This window comes from Octodon degus, unplaced genomic scaffold (genome assembly GCF_000260255.1).
Source record: "Octodon degus isolate 3935 unplaced genomic scaffold, OctDeg1.0 scaffold00223, whole genome shotgun sequence".
Taxonomy (NCBI): Eukaryota; Metazoa; Chordata; class Mammalia; order Rodentia; family Octodontidae; genus Octodon; species Octodon degus.
In genome coordinates, this window is record NW_004524799.1 from 1,886,408 (window position 1) to 1,896,977 (window position 10,570).

General features: G+C 36.5%; 1 protein-coding gene and 1 pseudogene across 1 annotated transcript in view; both read left to right on the top strand.

Moving 5' to 3' along the window:
* The window catches only part of LOC111813785, a 16,387-nt pseudogene extending 14,302 nt beyond the window's left edge, over positions 1-2,085 (top strand).
* Maob (monoamine oxidase B) overlaps positions 1-10,570 on the top strand; it is a 175,231-nt gene that overhangs the window by 18,940 nt on the left and 145,721 nt on the right. The window lies entirely within an intron of this gene.

The window sequence follows — 10,570 nt, forward strand, 5'->3', positions numbered from 1 at the left end:
TCATTAGAACTTCTCTAATTTAAACATTATAAAACTAATAAATGTTATGCCAAAAACTAAAACTTGACTCAGGTCTATCACCATGCACTAAACTAAAGTAAAAATGGGGGCCAGGGAGATGGCTCAGTAGAATAAGCTTTTCCCTGGCAAGCGCAAGGGCCTGAGTTCAATCCCCAGTTCCGGAAACATAAATAAATAAAAATAAAGTCAAAATGGATTAAAGATCTAAACATTGAAATAGAATTATCAACTGGGACCTCCTCTTACTGAGAAATTTTCGCACATCAAAAGAAATTACCAACAAAGTGAAAGACAACCCACAAATTTGGAAAGAAATCTTGACTAATAAGCACTCAGAAAAAGGTCTGCTCTCTAGAATTTATAAAGAACTAAAAAACATTAGAGCCTCAAAATTTGAAGACCCAGTCCAGAAATGGGTATCTGAGATGAACACACACTTCTTAAAGGATGAAATTAAAGAAGCGAATAAATATATGAAAAATACTCCACATCACTAGCCATCTGTGAAATGCAAATTAAACAACACTGAGATACTATCTCATCCCAGAAAGAATAGTTATCATAAAGAAATCAACTAACGACAAATGTTGGAGAGGCTGTGGGGAAAAAGGAACCCTTCTTCACTGCTGGTGGGAATGTAGACTGCTGCAACCATTATGGAAATCAGTATGGAGACTCCTTAAAAAACTAGGACTGGAAATCCCATTCAAACCAGCTATTCCCCTACTGGGAATTTTCCCAGAGGAACTAAAAACGTCATATCATAGTGATACATGTGTACCTATGTTTATAGCAGCAATTTGTGATAGCTAATTCTTGGAAACAACCAAAATGCCCATCACCTGAGGAATTGATGAAAAAGATGTGGTATTTTTATACAATGGAGTATTACTCAGCTACAAAGAATGATAAACTCAAGGCATTTATATTGAAATGGATGCCACTGGAAGATATACTCATAAGTGAAATAAACCAGACCCACATGTGTAAATATTGTATAGTCTCTCTAGTATAAGAACTCAAAAGAAGAAATACAAATAGAAAGTTATAACACAATTAAAAGGAAAGCGAGAACTTGAGGATTAGACAACATAGAGAGGGCAAGGAGAAAAGCTAGGAAACACGACAGGGGCAAAGCCATGCATTTATATGCACAAGATGGTTAAGGCAATGATCCTAAGCATCTTCAGCAGGTTTTTGAAGCTAGCAGTTAATTGGTAGGATTCTCACCCTGACTAGCTATATATGCTGATACCTGTGAACTAAGCAACTAAACTGAAGATAGCAAGGTGTAATGGTAAGGTCATGCTTGGAATGCCTGTCATCTGGTCTTCTAAATATGAACTGCTTGTCATGACATACCAATTACTGCCGTACTGTCTGTCAAGTAAATGTTTGTTTTTTGTTTTTTAAAAAAGGGCCATGGGGATGCCTCCTCCTCAGCTCCAGCCACAACCTTGGCCCTGCCCCAACAGAACCAGACATAGACTCACCACACCACACAGCAGACATTACTGAACCTGGCGCTGCCTCCTGGCTACAGTTGTACCAGCCTGCCATACTACACAGGGGTTCCGGGGCTCCCCAACACCTTTCAGTATTGGCCTGCTGTGTTCCCTGTGGCTCCTACCTCTTCCAAGCAGCTGGGTGCGAATGTCAGTGTAAATGCATCTGTCACCCCTTTCCAACAGCTAGGTGGATATGGGTCTCATGGATACAACACTGGTGTATCAGTCACCTCCAGTAACATGGGTGTGCCAGATATCTTGCGTTCTGTGTACTCCAAAACCCAGCAGTCCTTTGAGAAACAAGGTTTTCATTCCGGCATTCCTGCTACCTCCTTCAACTTGCCTTCTGCACTAGGAAGTGGGGGGCCCATCAATCCGGACACAGCTGCTGCCTATCCACCTGCCCCCCTTTGTGACCTCCCATCAGCAGCCTCACTCCCAGATCCACCAACATCTGCAGCAGGATGGCCAGACAGGCAGTGGGCAATGTAGCTAGACCAGCTCCATCCTGCAGAAGCCCCAGACTAACAAGTCTGCCTACAACAGCTACAGCTGAGGGACCAACTGAGGCCCTGACCCTCTTCTCCCGGTCCCATCTTCTGAGAGTGCTTCTCAGCCTGGAAAGTATGGAAACATCAAAGAGAAAAAGCAGTGTTGGGGGGTTGTGAAGCCCCCACCCCAGCAGCCCACACCATGTCTCAGCTTCACATCTCCCATTCCTGTATCGTCCCCACCTTGTTGTATGTATTATAGGATTTGTATTTTCTCACCTCCTTCCCCTTGCATTCAACATAATGAAACTTTGCTGTGGGCCCTGTCCTTCCTTTACTTCTTCCTGTTTACCCTGGTGGTGTATGGGTAAAGTGGGTAGGGGGAGCCCTCTAAATATATATCAACCCAACAGCCCTCCCAAAAAGGGTAATGAATGAAAACAAGAGATAAGAAAAAAAAAGGCACAGGACTGTCCTGCTGCAATGCTGTATATGGTTAGATTTCTAAATTTCTGTGTAAAAATATGTAACTGTTTATTCCTATTTTTTAATATTTTTAAATTTTTTCTTCATATTCTGCAGAGACTTAAAGTTTAACATATCAATACTTGATGGAAAATATCTGTTCCATGTTATGCCTAAGATGTTTGATGTTCAGACAGATAGTGAGGTTAAGCTCAACTGCCTATGTTGTAAGCTAATAATAATAAGCTTCTCTTCTGGAAGGTTAACAATCTAAGTTTACAGACCAAAAATTAGAGAAAAAGAAGGGTTGCAAGGACAGCCAACATTTTGACCCTAGCCTTTCAAGGACAGTGAAGACTCAGGACATAGGAGAACCTGTACTGTAACATCATATAACTCAGTTGTGTCCCAAATTTAATGATCAAGGAGATTATGGGGCCACAGAGGAAAGTGGTCAATGAAGTAGAGTGTGCCTAAGGAGAGTCACATGGAGAGAAAACACTCTCTCAGGCTTTCACAGAGAGCACATTTTCCAAGCAATGGCAGTGACTCATCCACATGGCTGACACTGACGAAGATCTACAAACTGCGGTACAGGGTTTCAGGATAAATCCTGAGGGGATTTGACTGACCTTATCAGATATGAAAGTTACATTTCTTGTTATATAGGTCTTGCTTTATCTTGGTTTTAACCATCCAGCGGAAAAGTATTAAAAAAGTATAAAAAGTAAAACCATATTAATAAGCTGAGCTGTAAAAGGCTCAAGTCAACAACTTCTGACATTGCCAATCTCATGGAAAAACCACTACTATTATGGACTACTGGACTATATTGGAATATTTTGCAGAATTCAAGCACCGACAATATTTAAATGGCAATGGAATACCCTTATCTGACAAAATTAAACAAGACAGGGGATACAAATGAATGACCATTTTGTATCTGTATATTCAAAATAGGATAGATATACAGCTGCATTCTCTTTCAATGAGTAGAGAGATTTATTCTAATAGTATTTGTGGACAGAATATCATGTCTGCATCTTGTGCAATGAATAACCACTGAGACAATATGCAATGTATTAATTATTGAAACTGTGCTGGTAATTGGTTTTGAAACTGTCTCATTGCTCTTTGTTTCTCAATATAATTATTTTTTAAAAAATTAATAAATGTTAAATTATTAAGGTGACAAGATTATACTGTGATACTAGAGATCAACAAGTATGCAGGACAAATGGCATATATAGAGTTGTCTGTGACCCTGTATAAGGACTGCCACAAACTTCTTTCATCTTTGGATTAGATGGAAATCATACTTATAACATTGACAGTGCAACGTGCTTATCTCTATTACCATATTTAATTTCCTATATTTTATTTAAATTATCTAATTAAGTATCTCTGAACCTTCATCTGATCATAGATCTCTTAAATCAGAGACTTTGTATGGTTTCACTACCTCTCATGTTTAGCAGTTTCCAGTTCATCCTGGTAGCCCCCAGAAATTGAACTAAACTAGTAGAATCCCTTGACAAGGACCATGAGTTTTCTCAGCCTCTGAAACAAAGGAAGGCAAAACCCACAGGTGGATACCTATTGAAAGGATGGAGCCAATTTTGTCTCTCCTGGCACAAGGGGGATAATCTTGATGTTAAATACAAGGGCTTTGAGGACCTGGAACTTGAGCTCAAATTTCATCTGTTGTTTTAAATGTGCAGCTTGGGCAAGTTAACTACTTCTTCAACCTCAGTTCTTATAAAGTTTATGGATGGTCTTGGGGCTAACTCCAGGATCTATCAATAAATGTTAACTTTGTTATTTTTATAAGTCACTGGGTGATATCTCACTGAACGGACTTTGGAAAATTATAAGACTAAATAAATATTCTTCTTGATCCAAAAAGTGAGACAAATAAGAGGTCACATTCCAATGTACTGTGTGTCTGAAGAAGTAGTGAGTTTATTCCCACAACAGAATACTCTGGAGATTTGCTCTGGCTAAACATGCAGCATTGCCATTTTATAAGGGCTCCAAGTGTTACACTTAGAATATTACTACTATGTCTGTATAAAAGATATTGCCCCCAAGAGAGAAGTCTGAGGGGTAAAATTCCTTCCTGATTTTGAATTTACAACAGACAAAGCTTCTTCCAAGATAATTTTTTTTCATTAATAGATCAATGGTGTCTGAAGATGAAAGCATCTTTAGAATTTTGCCTACTAGGTAAGATCACCAGGTTTTAAGTGCAAAGAAAAACAGAGAGGCCAAAAGGCTGGCTCTAGTTCATAGCCCCTTGTTTTCAATAAATTTAGTCTCCTGTGGGATGACCCTCAACCTTATGAGGAAACATAATCTGACAAATGGTGCTAGTTAGGAGGGAAAAATCAGTAATAGTTTCACAAAATGGATCCATCTTTGGATCAGTTAAATTAGTAAATTTAGTACACAAAGATATCAGTTACTTTAGTAAACAAAGATATCACAGAAATCCAAGCTCGAATAAGCAGTGCTTCTATAGTCAGCATACATTTATTCCGTGTGGAGGTACAGAAAAAGAATAAGAGCAAATTTTAGAATAAGAGCAAACCTCAGAAAACTGAAAATGCAGCTGGAGGCATGAGAGATCAGCACATACAAACATGTCCTGCACCTGAGACAAGATGTGACACTATGTGAGCTCTAAGGGACTTGGACAGCCCTGTGCTTACAACATTGCTGGTTGCAGGCTTTTCTCTTGGTCTGCCTTTGCTTACTGACTGTGGCATCCTTCAACAGATACTTTACATTTCTGGTTTCTTCAAATTTCTGCATTTTTGACTGCACTATCACTGCTTCACTCACTGCCTTCTTTCCTAGCCCTTATTCTGAAATCTGGGTGGAAGGCTCTCCAACACCCAAACTCCTGCATTATACATGCCTGTAAAACTAATGCTGTGTGTATAATGCCAGTATCTGTTTCCAACTCAAACAGTACATAAACCTCCTTGTATCATGGCTTCAGAGGCCTTGGAGTCCTGGATTGCTGAGGACTGTAAAACAAATCTTGAAGAACTAATTCCCTATGTGATCTTTTTTGATCAGAGGGCCCAGACATTTTCTTCTCAAATAAAAGCTTTATAGTCTGGAGCTCATGAGTTTGTGATGGATGGGGTCTTACTGATTTTAGGATGCTCTCAAGGAGTCTTTCCTATTGTCCTAATACAAATAGTGGCATCTATTTAATGTTAATCTTTTCAGCTCCCAAGCTCCCCATATTCCAACTTTGCTGTCTCTTTCTTTCTGGAAGAACTGAAAACTTTTTAAATGAGTGCTGTGCTCCCATTTCTCAGTGCAAATCTTACTAACACAAGTGAAAGGTACCCCACCACAGTATGAATACTGGGCTTTTCTTGTGATTTCCTCTGCGGCAGTAATTAGTAATCCACCCTTAATCTTAGTCTCCCACAGAACGTTGGGGTATGAACAAAATATAAACAAATTTTCTGACATGTGTGACCTTGAGTCCAGCTGCTGATGGAGTGCTTGTTCTCAACTAAACATTTTGAACTTGGGCTTAATTGTGTATACTTTTTTCAAGATACTGATCTAAATTCTGAGGCAAGAGTGGGTAACAGGTGATCTGCAGTTTTGCTAAGCTCCAACCTAGGAAAGAAGTATTATAAAAAAATAATATTTTTCTGCTGAAGTTTTATAATTGGAACTGAAAATTTGACTATATTTAGAGTTTTCTTTCTTTTTTATTTTAAAGAGAAAACAGAATAAAAAAGGTACAAAATTTCAAAGCAAGACAGTAGGAAAGCAACAATAGTTAATTAATTGTGTATTTTATCTTTAAAGTAGATGTTCAGATTACAAGATATAGGCATACAAAATTGATCAGAAAATATAAGCACAAACCTTTCTTTTCAAAAGAGTAATAGAAATTAGTAGGATAACTATCTTAACTATCGTATTTCCTTCTCACTTCTTTATTCTTCCCCATCCCAGTTTCTATTTCTAACAGCTTCTTCCCATTTCACAATATGTACTGTACATTTTTGATCTCGTTCACTCTTTCAGCTTTTTACACTAGGCAGACAATACATTGTTCACAGTGTGAGTCTCATTTACTTCACTTATGACTATGGTCTCAAGTTGCATTCATTTGCCTGTAAAAATCTCAAGTTTATCTCTCATTATAGCTGAATAGAACTCCATGACATAAAAATACCATATATTTTTCATTTCATTCCTCAGTTGAGGACGTTTGGATTGTTTCCAAGAGTTAGTGATTATACATTGTGCTGTTATAAACATGGGTGCACATATATTGCTGTGATGTTTTTAATTATTCTGAGAATACGCCCAAAAGAAGAATATCTGGGTCCAATGAGACCACTAACCCTAGTCTGTTAAGGAATTTACACCCGGATTTCCACAGTAGTTGCACCAGTCTATATTCCCACCAACAGTGGAGAAGGCTTCCTTTTTCCCCACAGCCCTGCCAGCATTTTTTATTTGTTGATTTAATGATGATAGCCATTATTCAGGAGTGAGATGGAATCCCAGTGTTGTTTTAATTTAAAATTCTCAAATAATTAATGATGCTGAACATTTTTTTCATGTATTTGTTTTCTATTTGTATTTTTTTCATCCAAGGAGTTTGTATTCATCTCAGATCCCCATTTGTGGATTGGATCTTTGAACTTTGGCATCCAGATTCTTTTATTGTTATATGTTCTAGATAGAAGTCCTTTTTTGAGGGACAATTGGCTAAATTTTTTCCCACTCTAAAACTAAACAAGAATGCAGATACAACATACCAGAACTCATGGAATGCAATGAAAGCAGTCCTAAGAGGGAAAATTTATAACAGTGAATTCTCACATCAGGAAAACAGAGCGAGCAGAAACAAAGGATCTGTCATGATTTTAGCCTTTTCATTCCTCAGGTTTTCTTTTCACCCTGTTGGTGATTTCTTTTGGTGCAAAAAAGCTTTTTAGTAAGATGAGATCCCAGTTTTTGATGCTTTGAAGTATTTATGGAGGTTTGGTTTTATTCATGAACTCTGTGTATGCCTACATCTTCAAGATTTTTACCTATTTTCTCTTCCAATAGATTGAGTGTTTCTGTTTTAATATTTAGATCTTTGATCCATTTTGACTTTATTTTAGTGCATGGTGATAGACATGGGTCTAGTTTCAGTCTTCAGCACATACAAAGCTAGTTTTTCCAGCACTATTTATTAAAGAGGCTATCTTTCTTCCAGTGAAAATGTTTGGCTCCTTTGTCAAAGATAAGGTGGCTGAGTGTGTTTATAGTTGTTTCTGGATCTTCTAATCTGTTCCATTGATCTTAACGTCTGTTTTTTCAGCGCCATGCTGAGTTTTTCACAGTAGTTTTGTAGTATAATTTTAGTTCAGAGCTTGTGATGCCTCCCGCCTTTGTTACCCAGAATTGCTTTTTTTTATTCCAGGTCTCTTGGTTACAGATGTAAGAATAAATACCATCTTTCTCTGGTTTTGGTATTTAAGAATGTTTTTGCTAGTTCTTTGAGGTATATTGATGGTATTTTGAGTGGGATTGCATTAAATCAACATAACAATTTTGGGAGTATGGCCATTTTCACTATGTTGGTTCCTCCTATCCATGTACAAGGGATGTCTTTCCATTTTTTAAATATCCTCTTCAATTTTCTTTTTCAGAGTACTGTAATTTTCACTATAATTTTACTTCCTGTGTTAGATTGAGTCCTATTTCTTTTTTTTTTTCTTTTTGCATGCCATTGTAAAAGGTATGGATTTCTCTATTTTATCTCTCACTGAGTTTGTTGTTTGTATACTGGAAAGTCATTGATTTTTGAGTGTTGACTTTGTGTTCAGCTGTGCTACTGAATTTGGTTATTAAATTGAGAAGTCTTTTGGTGGAGTTTTTTGGGTCTTCTATGTAGAGTATCATGTCATCTGCAAATTACAATAATTTAACTTCTTCCTTACCTATCTTTATTCTTTTTAGTTCTCTTTCTTGTCAAATACCTCTGGCTGTTTCTAGAATTATACTGAAAAAGAGTGGAGACAGTGGACATTCTTGTCTTGTTCCTGATTTTATAGTGAAAGCTTTCAGTTTTTGTCCACTAAGTATGGCTCTTAGTTTTTCATAGATGACTTTTATCAGATTGATGCAAAGACCATCTATTCCAATTTTCTGTAAGGCTTTCTTCATGAATGAGTGTTGAACTTTGTCAAAAGCATTTTCTGTATCTATGAGATGATTATATGATTTTTGTCCTTATCTCTGTTAATATGGTGTATCACATTTATTGATTCACATATGTTGAACCATTCATCCCTGGGATGAATTCCAGTTGGTCTTGGTCTGTAATCTTCATGATTTGCTGCATCCAGTTCACTACTACCTTATTAACTATTTTTGCTTCTGTTTCCATTAGGGAGATTGGGTCTTTCTCTGGTTTTGGTATCAGGGTAATACTTGTCTCCAAGAATTAATTATTGAGTATTGCTTCTCTTCCAATTTCACTGAAGAGTTTGAGGATTACTGTCATTAAATCTTGTTAAATTATATTCAGCAGTGAATCCATCAGGACCTGCACTTTTTTTTTTTTTTGGTAAGATTTTAGTTATGTTTTTAATCTTATTAACTGATATTGGGTTATTCAAAATTCTTATTCTTCTTGAGTCAGCTTTGGTAATTCACACATTACTAGGATTCTTTCCTTTATTCTGTTTTTCATCCTAGGAGAGTAAAGATTTTTAAAGACGATATTCATGATATTCTGAGTGTCCACAGGATCTGTCATGATTTTAGCCTTTTCATTCCTCAATGCATGAATTTGACTTGTTTTTCTTTTTGATAAGGTTGGATAAGGGCTTATCAATTTTATTCACTCTTTCAGAGAACCAACTTTTTTTTTTTAGAGAACCAACTTTTTGATTGATTAATTCTTTGTATTGTTTTCTTAGTCTCCATTGCATTACTTTCTGCTCTGATCTTTAACATTTCCTGCTTTGTATAAGCTTTGAGCTTGTCTTTCTCTTGTTTTTCTAGAAACTTAAGGTACAACTTAAGATTGTTTGCGCTCCCTGTTTTCCTAATGTGAGAATTCACTGTTATAAATTTCCCTCTTAGGACTGCTTTCATTGCATTCCATAAATTCTGGTATGTTGTATCTGCATTCTCTTTTAGTTTTAGATACTGTTTAATTTTTTTTATTTTTAAAGAACACAAAACAGTGATAGAAAAAAAGCATTAGAAAAGATACAAGATTTCACTAAACAAAGTAATAGGAATTCAACAATGCTTGCTGTATTACATGATGTTATCTGCAAATTAGTTGTTCGGATTACTAGATATAAACATGCAAGATTCAGTTAAAGAAAGAAACAAAAGAAATTGTTCAATGAAAAGGAAAAACTGGCATGAGGAAAAGAACAAATAAAAGAAAGGAAAAAAATATATATAGATATATATATATTTTTTTTTTGAGGGGGGCCATTCAGGATACCTTCAGGGCAGGTCTGGTTTGGCTTGAGGATGAGGGGATTGAACCACAGCATCCTGAACCTGACTGTTTTGTTTCAGCAGGCACTTAAACACCTGAGTTAGTGGACAGGCCCCCTATTTTTTTATTTTATTTCTTGAGAAACAAATAGCAATGAGACAGTTTCAAAACCAATTATAAGGACAGTTTCAATACTTAATACATTGCATATTGTTGTCTTAGTGATTATTCATTGTACAATATGCAGACATGGTATCCTGTGCACAAACACTATTAGAACAAATCTTTCTATTCTTTGAATTAAGAGAATGTAGTTGTATATCTATTGTAACTATTTTGAATATACAGATACAAAATGGTTCTTCATTTGTATTCCCTTTTTTGTTTAATTTTGTCAGAGAAGGGTATTCCATTGTCATTTACATATTATAGATGACCTGTTCCATATTATGCCTAAGATATTTGATATGCAGACAGATAGTGAGGTTCAGCTTAACAGCCTAAGTTGTATGGTAATAATAAGCTTGTCTTCTGGAGGGTTAACAACGTAAGTTTGCAGACCAAAATTAGATGAAAAGGAGGGC